This window comes from Topomyia yanbarensis, chromosome 3 (genome assembly GCF_030247195.1).
Source record: "Topomyia yanbarensis strain Yona2022 chromosome 3, ASM3024719v1, whole genome shotgun sequence".
NCBI classification, from domain to species: domain Eukaryota; kingdom Metazoa; phylum Arthropoda; class Insecta; order Diptera; family Culicidae; genus Topomyia; species Topomyia yanbarensis.
In genome coordinates this window covers 52,751,510-52,767,555 of record NC_080672.1, presented here as the reverse complement: position 1 = coordinate 52,767,555, position 16,046 = coordinate 52,751,510, and positions in this window count along the sequence as shown.

The following is a 16,046-nucleotide window of genomic DNA, read 5'->3' as shown; positions in this document are numbered from 1 at the left end:
GATATGAATGTTTGAATGCGTAAAAATGGCGTTTTTGGCAGTTTTTTTGAATTATCTGTCGAAATTGATAAAATAGATTAACAATGTATATGTTTTTAGACAGCTTTAACGAATACCTTTCGAACAAGCTACAGATTGTTGAAATCAGACTGTTATCAAAAGAGATATTTAACATTAAATGCGGACGAAAGATTTTTATCATTTCCCATTGCCAGAAATATGACCAAAAACATGTAATCTATTATTAACGCCAAAACGGCTTATTTTAGGTCAATAGTATCTTCGGAGAATATAATGGAGGCAATATGCCCTTTCTTTTGGTGTTGTACTTTTTCAGATTAATCCTCCTATGAGTGAGATATTTTCACAAATTTTCTTGGAAGTGATTATATCGAAATGATGCCTTCAGCAAATTTGTAGCTCTTACTTTTGCGAATAACTTTACTGAAGACTTCAAATATCTATTTTGAATACTTTAAAAGTTATGGCTTGTTGTTTGTGGATTACTCTTTGTCGCCTATTTTTTTGTTCAATATAGTAATAATGCATTGAAATAAGCCAAACATTATAACGATAAAACGAATTTTGTATTTCATTTTTCTATCTACAACCGCTAGAAATAATCACCGAACACTTCCAAGTTGTCTGGAAGGAACTTTGTACGAACCTTCTGACTGCAATTTTTCAAACTTATAACCATCGGATCGATCTGAAACATATCGGAAAATGAAAGCGAAGTAAATAACTCCAAGAAACGATGTAGCCAAGAGAAGGTTTTGGGGTTTAACACCATACAACCCCCCCCGCATCAGCCAAAAAAATATTGGATTGAAGTTGATAATTTATTGATGCTGACTGATTTAATTCAATATTACAATAACAATTATCTGATCCGTAGATTGATAACCTGTTGTTGTAAACATCATGAGGACTTTTGATAAATTGTCGGAATGGGGTCCTGATATGTAACTGATCTATTGGTCTTGATTTCACAGTTGTCTAATAGCATCAATATCAAATTCCTGCCTGAAAACATTCCAATAGAAAATTTCAGAGTTCTGTAATCAATGATAATCCTCAGATTTATTTTCAATTCGAGCTCGTTTTTGTAGAGATGTACTGTAATAAGGGTCTTTATTTAATAGGAAGCAAAGTTAAAATTGATTTAATGTCTATGAAACATAGAACTGCTCACCAAAAAAATGCATAACTTTCAACATTTGCTAAAAATGTTTTTGCCTTTCTCATTCACTCTAAAATTCGTCAATCTAATCCCGACCGGCAGGGCCGAGTGTCATATGCCAATCGACTCAGTTCGTCGATATCGGAAAATGTCTGTTTGTGTATGTATGTGTGTATGTGTGTATGTGGAAAAAAATGTGACCTCTGTTAATTAGAGGTGGCAGGATCGATGTTCACAAATGAAATGAAAAATTTTCAGAATCAAATTTGTATTTTTGATGCCAAATGACTTTATAATGCACGAAACATTGCGATTTGATGTAAACTCGAAAAAAAAATGTTTGACAAAAATTGACTTTTTTGGACTTTGGTACATTTTTGTCTTTCTCATATAGAAAGGTTATGCAATCACTCTAAAAATCGTCAATCATACCGGCCCGGAGGGAGTATGCAGTGAGGGGTTGCTACTTTAAAATTAAAACTAGTTTATGATTTCTTAACAAGTTAAAAATTTTCGGCAGGACCCGGACCTCCCGGATCTTTCTCCATGATCCGCCGCTAGTTTTAAGCGATGTTTCAGTATCACATAGTATCTCAAGATCGTGGCTGTCGATCCATTGTACGTAACATGTAATATTCATTTCCACCATTGTATTGAACATAACCAGCCATGGAATCGTAGTCTGGAGGATGAGAAAAGCACAATTGCACCACTAGGTGGATTAAAACAGGTTTTTATTTTGGGAATGCGTCGAGTTGAGACGAAAACGTAATATGATTAATAACGAGGATAACACTTTCCGAATGTAGAGACAAATTTATGAAAAATGACGATTTCCATTCGACTCTAGCAGGTCCTGATCGATTTTGATGGGCATTTGATTTTTGTTGTATGACCAATTATATGTATAGGTCAAATGTTCAAAAACAGTAATTTAAGGTCAAGATAACATCATTTTGAAACCGCCAATTTCGGAGGTTTAGTATCTTCGATGAGTTTTACAAACGTTAAACAGCGCACCATTTAATACAATAATTTTGACGGTATACCATCCAAGAAGTATTTATGATGAATTTTCTCAGGTTAATATTCATGACTACAATAAAGTCTCAACAAATTCGCTAAAGACACGAACTCTGTTACTATTTTCTGAAAAATAATTCTGCATAAATTTAAAACTTCAAAAATTACGGTTTCGGAATTATGCCGTTTGGACAGTAAGATCGATTTTCACCAAACCCCCACCAACTGTAAAATTGGTATTGAAAAAAACGTAAGGGCGATACTTCAATGCTGATAGGTGGGACCGAAAAAGTAAACATTCGCCAAAGGGGCGATACTATCATTTTGTCAATTTCAATAGCAAACACAAATTTTAATTTAATAATTTCAGATACTTCATGAAGTTTTGGGTTTCGATCACTGAATCATGCAATCTAGGATGTAAAAACACAATAGTTCTTAAATAGGAAATAAAACCAAGTCTGGAAATATTCACTGTTGATTTTCTTTGAATGGTATTACTGCTAGTATCGCTTTTTTCAAGAAAAAACGTTGATTTCTTAGTTCTCAGTCGCGTTAGAAATTTGAGTAAAGTATAAATTTCAAATCGATTCGAAGAAAAATTCAATTTTTTTGGCTCAGTACAATATACATAACCCCTTTAGGAAAATTCAGTTTTCCCACCACAATGCATTGATTGAGGAATTTAGATATTTTATTAACAGAGCATTAGCAATAATTCGTTTGTATGTCTATTTTTTGGGGCATTTTTTCGCTTTCCCATTGATTTGGTTTGAGATTTCTAGCACTGATGCTGTCATATGCTGATTTGAACGATTCTCTGAGTCCTGCCACTATCCCATGTAGTATGTATTATCAAAAACATCGCGAAGCATCAAGTTCTAAATGTTCTCAAACGATATAATATCCGAAGAGAGTGATAAGAGTTATAAGAAATGTCTCATCACACTGTTAGGTGGATTAAAAACGTTTTTGTTGGATTATTACTAAATTCTTTCAATTCTAACAATCTGTGATTAATTCAGTTCAATTTAAATAAACAGATTATGAATTATATTGTAACTAGTTCACTGAAATTGTTTATGCTTTCCATTTAATCACTGCTATTCAGTACGCTAGGTCGTTATCAAGCACCGCCACATCCGGGAACACTTTTACTAAAAGCTTGCCCTAATTCATCACAGCCCGACTTCCGTCTTAAATTGCAACGATCTCTAGATACAGAGCTATGAATCACTTACGCTGTTCCTCCGTTAAACCCCTTCTTCCTCGTCGAATCAGGGCACTCGGCTATGGGCTGGGGGTAACTGAAATTAAAAAAAAACGCTTACTTCCGCTCTTTCAATTCCGCCAAACAAAGTGCATTATGTTGTAACATAAATAAGGCAGCATCGCACACATTTCTTAAATGCGATCTACCTCCTGTTCTACCCGTCGTCGGAACCCTCTTTGTCAGTTTTATGCAACCGCACTGGGTTTGATGCACATCCATCTACAGTGCTCGGATTTTGCACAAGGCTGCGACTAACAATCCGCTTCATTTTTCTTTTCAAATTCAACTTCTTTCTTCGTGATACGCTATTCCGAGCGATTTTTTACTGTTCAAAACAAAGGTGAACTAAAAGCTCTGGTGGTATGAGTTCTAGAATTATATGTCATAAACGACGGGGATTTCGAATGATCGTATAGGAACATATTCATTAAATGAATATAAAAATTAGGCTGATCATAATTATTTTTTTGTTTTGCAATTAAGTGTGACGAATTACTGTTTTGGTAATTCATTCTAACTATTCTCTAACAATGGTGTGCTAAAGTACACACATACACACATCACATGCACTTTCAAGCATAGTATTTTTCCATCTCTTGTCCTTTCTGAATGCTACCGACAAACGAGTTTTCCACAAAACTGAATCCTAGCCACAGAAACTAGTGCCGAATGTCGTGGTGTTTCGCTATAAATAAACACACTGTTTCCTTGCTACCGCTGACTAGCATTACAGCCTTTACAGTCGTCCACCGAAAGTAAGAGATAGAAACCGACACTGCTGGGACTGCCGCCTCTTTCGGTTCCCGCAAACAACTCCAACCCGTACAGCACAGTTTCGACTCGAGGAAATCACACCAGCCATCACACAACGAAGCAACACTACCCAGCCCAGCATCCCTACTCCACCACTGCCAGTCCGGCGCGTAGCCCAGAGTGCCAGGATTATAAAACAGTTGGCAGTAAATAACTGGAACGGCACAAAGTCAACAATCAGCGCACACCGACTGCAAAGCGAGGAAATAAATAAAGTGCCCCGCTAGCGCAGATCTCGGTTTTACGCCTCGGCCGGTTGCGGAAATGTGGCTTGCCCCTAAGAGCCTACGGAGATTTATTGGGATGCAAGTGTTTTTGTTCTTGCTTTTCTCGATTTTTTTTCATTCTTCAGAAGAGGAAAAACGGATGTCCGGTCGTGGGAAAAATTGCTTCTTGAATGTTTTGCCACCGGACTCGCTTTGTGTAGTAAGTAAAGGGTATTGAAAATCTTTGATTTGACATTAAACTCACTCAGTTTGTCGTGGTTTACAGATTTATAGATTTCAAAAGTTCGAAAGCATGCTTGTATATTCTCACAGTCTTGCTCGTGTTAAGTGAATGAACCTGAATCAAATGCAAGATTTTGGCAGAGTAAATTTTCCTGCCACCCGCTATGTGGACAGCAATCGTAAATAAGACAAATCGCAGAAATACCAGCATTAATGATAAAACTGGCAACCCTCAACCGGACACCGCTTGATATAAATGCCATCATTCCAACAACCAGTCAATATAAGTGTTAAGCATCGTACGATGTATCTCTCGCTCGCTTTTTCCGCCTCCGAACTGCATCCAACGGAGAAGCTCTAAGGACACTAAACTGTCTAGGTTTGAACTTTCTGGCATGTTTCTGACATGGAACAGGCAAGAAAGAAACGAAAAGCAATCTAACGATAATGTCCTCCGAGTTTTAAGCTTATCACGTGAAATTGGATGGCATCTTTTTTCGTTCTCTGCATGACTTGGATTAATCTTGCCACCGCTTGGAGAATAGATTGAAACTAGTTAAGTTTAACGAAGATATCTTCACGGATGGGTGTTCATTTAAATGAAGAAGGGCGGAAATGACAGAACCTTTCGGAAAATAATTCTTGGTTGAAGCGGGAGTGGTTCGATTCGTGTCATTCGGCGATAGATATGTTCAATCGCTTTGTGCCAGTTAGACATGACATAAGACGTGAGTTAAATACGGTGAAAGAGACTGAATATTTTATTGGGATTAAATTTTTTAACATTTTCCTACATATACTCACATAAATTTGGTACCAACTGCTACTGCTACAAAGATTCAATTTATGGGCTATATTTATTTTTTTCTCTCAAAGTTGAAACTTCGCGCAGAAAATATTAGAAATCTTTATGGTAGAATGAAACTTAATGTAACTTTAAATTGCCTTACATGCTGACCATTATTATTTAGTTTTTTAGCTATCTGACGATTTTAGAATTTCAATTTTTGGATGTTATCGGCTGAATGGGTCAAGTCGTAAAGAAAGATAGGTGGATGATGTCTGTGACATAACCGGAGTGTCAATGGTTGTATATAATTACTTTCAACTGCAATCAAAGCCTTCTGCGAATTTCTGCACATAATGAAGTTACTTAAGGTGTAAGTTGACCTAAAATATTCAAAAATTAAAAATAATTTTTTGTTTCAAGAGCTACGATAAATCATCGTACTCGTTAAAAAATGTATATTTTGTTGCTTTGAACAACTTTTAAAAGACCCTTTTAATAGAATAAGTAAGCCAAACAAATTATATTAGAAACACTGTTTTTAACTCTCAAAAAGGCAAGCTAAAATTGTGATTTCAAGTAGTATTGCTCCTAAGAACCAATGAAATCAAAAGCTTCTTTTTGTCGTTTTATCAGTGAGAGAATCGAAAGCCCGAAAACGTTCGATCATTTGTATTTCAAATTATAAGTTCATTGAAACTAGAGAACTGTAACTAGCTGGGCCCCTTAAACCCCTTGCCATTTTAAGACCCCTTGTCTATCACAAGTAACCCTACATATCTCGCTACGGTGGCTATGTAGAGCATTTTTGTCTTCAGCAAATTTCTTTATAATAATTTTATCTAGAACTTTGATGAAGACTGCAAGCATATAGTTGAAATATTTGGGAAAATAAATTTTCTATCTCACTTCTAGGGGAATTGATCACTCAATTCATTATATCAAATGATGCGTTTATATCTAGAGCCTTCTTCGAAGAAGTCCAATCTCCAAAACCAATGGTACAAGAGTTTTTAAATTTTGATCATGAAAACTGCGTTTTGAAACACTAAAATTACAGGTTCCACGTATTAGTCGGGGATTAGCGCCTTGATGTATTTTCTCATTATTTACTGACCGGAAGAAAAGGAAAAGGAGGAGGGTGGAAGTATAATTGGAAGATTGGGAAAGATAACAGCTCTAAAACAAAATAAGCAGATAAATTAATATCTTGCTTTTCTCGATTTTTTCCATTTTTCAGAAGATTAAATTTCACCATTTACTCGTGCATATATCTCTATTATTCTTCAATCATTTTCATAAAATCTATCTTGTCGAACGTGGAAAATCCTTAGAAACAAAATAAAAATTGCTTCGTTACCCGGAAAAATCAGAAACAACAATTTTGGCATTAACTCTACAGATTACATTTTTTCATTTAATGTCCTAATGCCCCAACTTCCCGTATTTTTCCAGAAATGAAACTTTTCTGATGTGAGACCTAAGCGTATTATACACTAGAAGTAGTTAGATAAATAATAATTTATTGTTAAACGGAGTTGATATGTTCACTTTAATGATGAAAATGTGGAATCGAGACTAAATGTCAAAAAATCTAATGTTTCTGAATTTTACCAGCAACGAATCTAATTATATTTTGTTCCTATAAATTTTCCATGTTCAACAATGTACATGTTATTGAAATTGATTGAAGAATAATAGAGATATATGCACGAGAAAATGATAAAATTTTATATGAATGACAAACGGCCATATAACCCCAACTTCTCTTACAATAGAAAAACTGTAAAATATGTATGATTTGCAGCACGGAGCAAAAAAATATTAAAAATTGGAAATTTTGGGGACAAAATGGCCCAGCACCCCACTTTCCTGTACTTTTCGAGAAACGGAAATATTTTCATTCAAATACTAAGGTTATTTCCTTTAAAAGAGGTAAGTATTGTAATTTTCTGAGTGTTACTTTAACACTCGGAATACCAAGGGGGTAAAAAAAATGGGAACGCTTACTTTGACCGGTCATATCTCAGCCGTTACATAATCGATTTCAAATCTGTCTTCACCAATAGAAAGATATGTCTTTTGTGAATACGTCAAATAAAAAAAATAGTAGAATAAAGTTGTCTACCGTAAGTTACAGTAAAAAGAGTATAACAAAGTCGGTGAGAAAAAAAATGGGAACGCTTCTTTGACTTGCCATATCTTTGCTGTTTGCTTACTAATTTTAATTTTTTTTTTCACCATTGGATAGGTATTTTTTTTATAAAAACAGTGAACAAAGAATGATGGAAAACAAATTTGTATATCTGAAGGAATTGTAAAAAAAGTAATTGAGAGTCAGTGCAGACGAAATGAGTTTTTCTGTTCAAACAATCGTATCACGACCATTTGTCAACCAATTTCAATTTTCCTTACACCAATGCAATCCTTAGAGCTTCTAGACTTGTAATATATGCAATAAATAGTATATTTTCAAAAATTACTATACTTTTTCGAGTTTTTAGGAGATAAGATTTTTACAATGTACGTGGCATACGGCATTGAAATTCTTTGCGACTTGTTAGTTTTACGGTTTGAAAATTACCTGTTAGTTCTACATATTATACATGGATATTATTATATCAAAATGTTTGCACAAACGTGGAGAAACACAATATTGTATGTAAGTTACTAAATAATAGAGTGTGTTAGGACGATTCAGTAAATACGAAGAAGTTCAGAATTTTAAAATATTCGTCATATAACTTCAAATTTGAAGCGATGACCTATACATTTTAATACACCAATCGATTGTAACTGATGGCGGCTACAATTTCTGAAAAAAGACATTTTTATATTTTCTCAAAAAATAGCCAAAAGTACGTAGAAGTACAGAAATTTCATTTAGTTCGCAAATAACGTCGAATTCAAAGCGATGGCCTATACCTTTTTATATACCAATCGATTTTAATTGATTTTGGTTACAATTTCTGGAAGAACAATTTTTATATTTTCTCAAAAAACAGACAAAAGTACGTAGAACTACAGTAATTTCATTTAGTTGACAAATAACTTCAAGTATTCAAAGCTATCACCTATGCAATTTATACACCAATCGTTTGTGATTGATTTTGGCTACAATTTCTGAAAGAACAAATTTTTATATTTTCTCAAAAAAATAGCCAAAAATACGTACAAGTACAGAAATTTCATTTAGTGGGTAAATAACGTCGAATTCTAAGGGATGATTTATACTTTTTGCCTTTCTCATATAGAAAGGTTATGCAATCACTCTGAAAAACGTCAACCTAATCTCGGCCCGGAGGGCCGAGTGTCATATCCCATTCGACTCAGTTCGTCGAGATCGGAAAAAGTCTGTATGTGTGTGTGTATGTGTGTATGTATGTGTGTGTATGTGTGGGTGTATGTGTGTGTGTGTATGTATGTGCGTATGTGTCAAATAATGTCACTCATTTTTCTCAGAGATGGCTGGACCGATTTGCCCAAACTTAGTCTCAAATGAAAGGTGCAACCTTCCCATCGGCTGCTATTGAATTTTGGATCGATCGGAATTTTGGTTCCGGAATTACGGGTTTCAGAGTGCGGCTACACAGAAATTTCTCATAAAAACTATAGGAAAAATTAAAAATAGAATTTTTATTTTTGATGCTAAATGTATTCAAGGTGCATAAAACGTCGAGATTTGATGCAAACACGAAAAAAGTTTGACGAAGATTCACTTTTTTGGATTTTGCACATTTTTGCCTTTCTCATATAGAAAGGTTATGCAATCACTCTGAAAAACGTCAACCTAATCCCGGCCAAATTTTTTTTCGACTCGCATAAGGTTTCTGGATTTTAACAGGGGCGTAGTTGATGGTTTACGGAGAGGGGTTACACTCCCCCTCTACTGTTCACTCCCCTCCTTTAAAAATCTCCTTAAATCACCCCTCAGACCACCACCTCATACCCCTCCCTTTCAACCCCATCATCTTTAAACCACCGCTATATTACAAAGCATACCAATTTAAGCTGGGGAGTCGTTCGTTCATGGGACTTTCGCCCTCCTCACATACCCATCCCCGCATGACAAAATGAGTTAGCAAGCAGATAACATTGATCTAATGCTGATTAGGCTAATGGAGTATGATATTTTTTTGTTTCAAGTGTTTCACCGTCGACACGTAGCTCATCAAGTTCGTGGCTGGCATGCCATTGTGTATAAGTGCAAAGTGTACTAAGAATGTAATGGACATTTCCACAATTATGTTGAACATAAAAAGCCTCCATGCCATAGTTTAGAGAAATGAGAAAGGCACAATTGCACCGCTAGGTGGATTAAAACAGGTTTTTATACACCAATCGATTGTAATTGATCGCGGCTACAATTTTTGAAAGAACACATTTTTATATTTTCTCAAAAAATAGACAAAATACGTAGAAGTACGGAAATTTGATGTAGTTGGCAAATAAGGTCAAATTCAAAGTGATGGCCTACACTTTTATATATACCAATCGATTGTAATTGATTTCAGCCAGTGCTGCATTCGGTAACCGTAAACAGAAAACCTTCCTACACAGTCGCAAGTACTCATATTCGACTCTCTTTCCGTATAAGTTCTCGCACTGTGACAGCACCATATAGTGTCAGTCATACTACGTGAGTGCCTTTGCGAAAAAAATGTTCTGTCTTTTCGCTCTTTTGTTCACTCAGTTTGACTGAAGCCTCTCGATGACAGTCAGTTTTGAAAATTATTGTCATTAGGCCAAGCAAAGGGAATTTTAAATTCTGCACGATGCAAGTCTTGAATTCAATATTATAGTTCAAATACATTATCTATTAAACAATTGGTTTGGTTGCTAACCGAAAATTGTTTGAGAAATATTGTCTTTCATTTTCCGTCACCGTTTTGATAGGAGTTGTAAGCCACGTAAATTGCTCATTTAATGTCATATTCAATCATATAATATTCATTCTACATTCTATGGGATTCCCTAATAACATAAAACTAACTTCTGTTTATTCACAGTCTAGAGCACCCAAACACAGTAGGCAGGGTTAAAATGCAAGGAAATCAAAAGAAATATATGTTGTGTTTTGATCATGTTGATGTGTTTGGTTAGTTAAAAATATGCTCTGTCTGTTGATAAATATTTCTGCAGTAAACCAGGTCAAAAAACAATATGCATTACTACCAATTCAGGAGCATGTAAGCTATAAGTAACTTTCAAGTTTATCAACATGTTCAAGTTTAACTATCAGTATGTACTATGATTTTGATCGAATTTAAGGCAATTGCGAAGGGTCAATAAGCACTGGCTAGTGATTGAATCGTATATGGTGATTATTTAGTGAATAAAAACTACGCTTGTTGAATTCGCGTGGTAGACAAAAAGGAAAGAGAAATTATCATTGTGTGTTGTCACTTGACTCGGCTGTCTGCGCCCCGTCATTTTTTTTCTCACTCTCCCTCGTCACTGTTGTTGGTACTCACTATGCTCAGTTTCGGTTGCTCAAGTTCTCTCAACTGAAAAAGACGATCATTTTGATTTATGACTGAAGCTTTGGGTACATTTTGAAGAAAAAGTGATGATCATGATTTTGTGCAACTCTGATTTCAGCTACAATTGTTGCAAGATAAACTTTTCATATTTTCCCAAAAAACGACAAAAATACGTAGAAGTACAGAAATTTCGTCTGATTGGCACATAACTGCGAATTTCCGTACTTCTACGTATTTTTGGCTAATTTTTGAGAAAATATAAACAATTGTTCTTTCAGAAATTGTAGCCGCCATCAATTACAATAGATTGGTGTATAAATAGTGTAGGTCATCCCTTTTAATTTGCAGTTATTTGCCAATCAAACGAAATTTCTGTACTTCTACGTATTTTTGTCGTTTTTTTAAAGAAAATATAAAAAGTTTATCTTGCAACAATTATAGCCGAAATCAATTACAATCGATTGGTGTATAAAAAGTATTCTAAGGGATGATCCCTTAGAATTCGACGTTATTTCCCCACTAAATGAAATTTCTGTGCTTATACGTATTTTTGGCTTTTTTTTAGAAAATATAAAAATTTGTTCTTTCAGAAATTGTAGCCAAAATCAATTACAATCGATTGGTGTATAAATTGCATAGGTAATAGCTTTGAATACTTAAAGTTATTTGTCAACTAAATGAAATTACTGTAGTTCTACGTACTTATGTCTATTTTTGAGAAAATATAAAAATCGTTCTTCCAGAAATTGTAACCAAAATCAATTATAATCGATTGGTATATAAAAAGGTACAGGCCATCACTTTGAATTCAACGTTATTTGCGAACTAAATGAAATTTCTGTACTTCTACGTACTTTTGGCTATTTTTTGAGAAAATATAAAAATGTGTTTTTTCAGAAATTGTAGCCGCCATCAATTACAATCGACTGGTGTATTAAAATGTATAGGTCATCGCTTCAAATTTGAAGTTATATGACGAATATTTTAAAATTCTGAACTTCGTCGTATTTACTGAATCGTCCTGACACACTCTATTATTTAGTAGCTTACATACAATATTGTGTTTCTCCACGTTTGTGCAAACATTTTGATATAATAATATCCATGTATAATATGTAGAACTATTGAGTAAACAGGTAATTTTCAAACCGTAAAACTAACAAGTCGCAAAGAATTTCAATGCCGTATGCCACCTACATTGTAAAAATCCTATCTCCTAAAAACTCGAATAAGTATAGTATTTTTTGAAAATATACTTTTTATTGCATATATTACAAGTCTAGAAGCTCTAAGGATTGCATTGGTGTAAGGAAAATTGAAATTGGTTGACAAATGGTCGTGATACGATTGTTTGGACAGAAAAACTCATTTCGTCTGTACTGACTCTCAATTACTGTTTTTACAATTACTTCAGATATACAGATTTGTTTTCCATCATTCTTTGTTCACTGTTTTTATAAAAAAATTGCCTATCCAATGGTGAAGAAAATATTAAAATTGGTGAGCAAACAGCTAAGATATGGCAAGTCAAAGAAGCGTTCCCATTTTTTTTCTCACCGACTTTGTTATACTCTTTTTACTATAACTTACGGTAGACAACTCTATTCTTCTATTTTTTTTATTTGACGTATTCACAAAAGACATATCTTTCTATTGGTGAAGACAGATTTGAAATCGATTATGTAACGGCTGAGATATGACCGGTCAAAGTAAGCGTTCCCATTTTTTTAGACCCCCTTGGTAGTCCGCGTAACTTTTTACCCCCTTGGTATTCCGAGTGTTAAAAGCTGTAGCATTTAATACATATTTTCCCATAGTACCAATTTCAATAACTTCAAGCGAAGTGGGCGGGGTCTAAAGTTGTCCAAATGATGTAAAATTTGACATCAGTGCTTACTTAGATATTTGTCAGAATATGAAGGGAGGGGGGATTTTGGTCTCGACTTTTGTTTGCTCGAGAGCAATTTCTTCGTCATTTCGGTCGGGCAACTGCAGATGATGGGGGATCCTGGTCCAGGGTTACCATATTCACAGATTTTTCTGTAATGTCACAGGATTTTTTCATAATTTTTGATCACAGATTCTTTTTCACAGATGACAGATTTTTGGCAATTTGATGAAAGTTTCACTGATTTTTGGAAATATTGTGATTTTTCACAGATTTTTTGTAAATTTATCACAGATTTCCGCAGATTTTTCTTTTCTTTTTTTAGTCATCACAGATGGTAAAAAGATTTTTTGACCGAAACACAGATTTCAATGTGGCATCCCTGTCCTGGTCTTCTTTTTATCACAGGCAGCGTTTTCTGCCAGCTCCATTACTTCGGCAGCAAGATATTCCATCACTGTTCCGGCACCGACGCGTTCGGTGTAGTTACCCCGGTATAGTTACCCTTTCTCAGCAAACGGTGGATTCGACCCACAGGAATCTGGAGAGCGGCACGAACTGTGCTGGCTTTGGTTTCCGCGAAATTTTTCATATCTTTGGATCAAGAATCTTATCTCCATAAAGGATACGCAATTTCCTTTTAATGGTTTGACAAAACTACAAAAAGTATTAAAGGTAAACAGATGAATCGTTAGAATAATATACACTTTTGGTTCGAGTAGATTGAGCTATAGAGACGCAGTCTACCAACGCAGTCTTGTTGTAAGTCTGATGTGCAATGATAGATCTACAGTATAAAACTGATTAAACAGAAAAAAACAGGTCGTTGGAAAATCCGTATAATGTTATGTTCAAGTTACTTTGTACGAACCGCATTTTTTTAATTCGTTTTTTTGACACGTTAGCTTAGACTAGCCATGGGTCTTTTATATATTTACAAGAAGTAAAAAATAAAAATAATAATAAATTTTATTTTGAGCCTGCAAGATCCCGTGCGCCCAACTTTCTATTGCGAGCAGAGATCTTTTTTCGCGTTGGGAAGTTGTGCCTTCTTTCGCCAACTTCGGGGTTATCCATGACAGTCTCGTTGTTGTTTACGTCCGTATCATCATCTATATTACTGCCATGATACTCGCGATCAGATGTTCTTCCTGGCTTCTTGCCCTTGCGGGTCACGAATGTGAACACTCTATCCTTGGTGGTAGCTTCTTCACTGGTGGCATTAGTTGTTGAATTTGAAGTACTTGACGCAGCTTTAGCAGTTCTCATTATTACCTGAACAGCAGCTACAAATTTGGCAACCGTTTGTGGTTCAGGTAAAGATATTGGAGCCTACGAACCGCATATTTTTTATTGCGGTTGTTTTTTATACCGAAAGTTTTCTAAACGACTTTTACGGTGAAGAGCTCCTGTTCGAATTAACGCTTGAAGATTATAACCGATGTTTTCATCCTAATATATTTCAAGCAAGTCTTATGAAGCATAATCTGCCCTTGCAACTTTTATTTTCAGTCACTTATATCTAAGTCCTCTTTTTCCCAATTGTTGCATAATGACATAGACCAGACATCCCGGGTTCGGCGGGACAGTCCCGGATTTTGAGGTCTTGTCCCGCATGGTAAATCGTCCCGGAAGTATCCCGTATTTGCAAAAATTCTGCTTTGTAGGGGAACATGGGGAGACTTGACCAAGCGCTAGATTGTATCATCGGCTATGACGTGTTCCATTCTGTTCATTTTTTTTCAAAAATATTTTTATACTTGTGTCGTTCCCATGACGTAATTTTAAAAGTTTGGAATGAAAAATTCTTTCATTATAGAAAATATTCCTTAATTAATAAATTTACATTAAATGATTTAATTTTTTATCATATTTGTATGGGCATATCTACTCGACAACTAATTATTATTAAAGTACTCATGTATCATCTTATTTCTTATAAAGTAGTGAAACGATTTTACATAAATCGGATAGTTGGAATAGTTATTACTAAAATTTGCACGATATTGAACGCAATACCTAATATTGGGGAGACTTGATCAAGATTTTATGGAAAGACTTGACCAAGTGGCAATAAGCTGAGGAAAGATACAAAATTCCTGATATTTACTATGCTTTGGTATCAACTATAAATGTTAATCACACCACAAAAAATCCCACCTCAAACATCAGTCTATATATTTTAGTATTAGCAAAGTAAGCAGTAATATGAGTTATTTAGTTACTTATGAACATGCAATGTAAGTAGTACAGTTAATCCTTAAAAAGAAATGCATCAAAAATAGCCGAAATTTATTAAATGCACATCTTCTATATTTGACTGCTTTTTAAGAATCTCCACAATATGGAAAAAAATAATTACAGTATGTTCTATGTCATTACTTTTTGTTATTTTTCAAAATTATCTTGGTCAAGCCTCCCCGCAGTTGACAAAAAAACGTTCAAAGAAAAACTTTTCTAGCTTTTGACAAATTAAATTAAAAATTCTGCGCAAAATCATGAGAACACAGAATAATTTTGCACATTACATTTCAACGACTTTTGAGGGGTTGAAGACTTTTTAAGAGATTTATTCAGGTTAAGCTGATAACCGGTCTCCTATGTTCCCCTATTCAAAAATACCCACAGTGTACATTTATATTGCTCAAATCACATAACAATTAATGCTTAATCTCCAAATTAACTGGGTAATGTGCAAATAGAGTCAATTTATTCTGATTATCACGGTGCCCTTTTCGACTTCTAATATGACCCAGGTCATGAATCCTTAGGAAAAATTTCTCATTCTTACATTTAAGTTTTGTAAATATTTGGGAAACCTACATCGTTAATAGGTTCTTGAGCACGCCCCGCATCCGTCCTGAAAACATTTGGTCACTTTAACAAAGACGAATGTCCTGTGAATTTTTGCACGCTAAGGAAACTCGCAGGTTGGTATCAATTGTAGAAGCCAAAGCAGTCGTTTTGCAAGCATTGTTGCAAAATACACTGGACAATTTGTCTACTTAGGCTCTTCGGTTAAGTTAAAATGAGAAAACATGAAGTTAAATAGATTAAACACCTTAATCCAACTTTTCTAATTTAGCTGTTGTTCCCACGAGATCAAATTGATTCACTTATTTTTTATTCTTTGTCGGGAACAAAAGA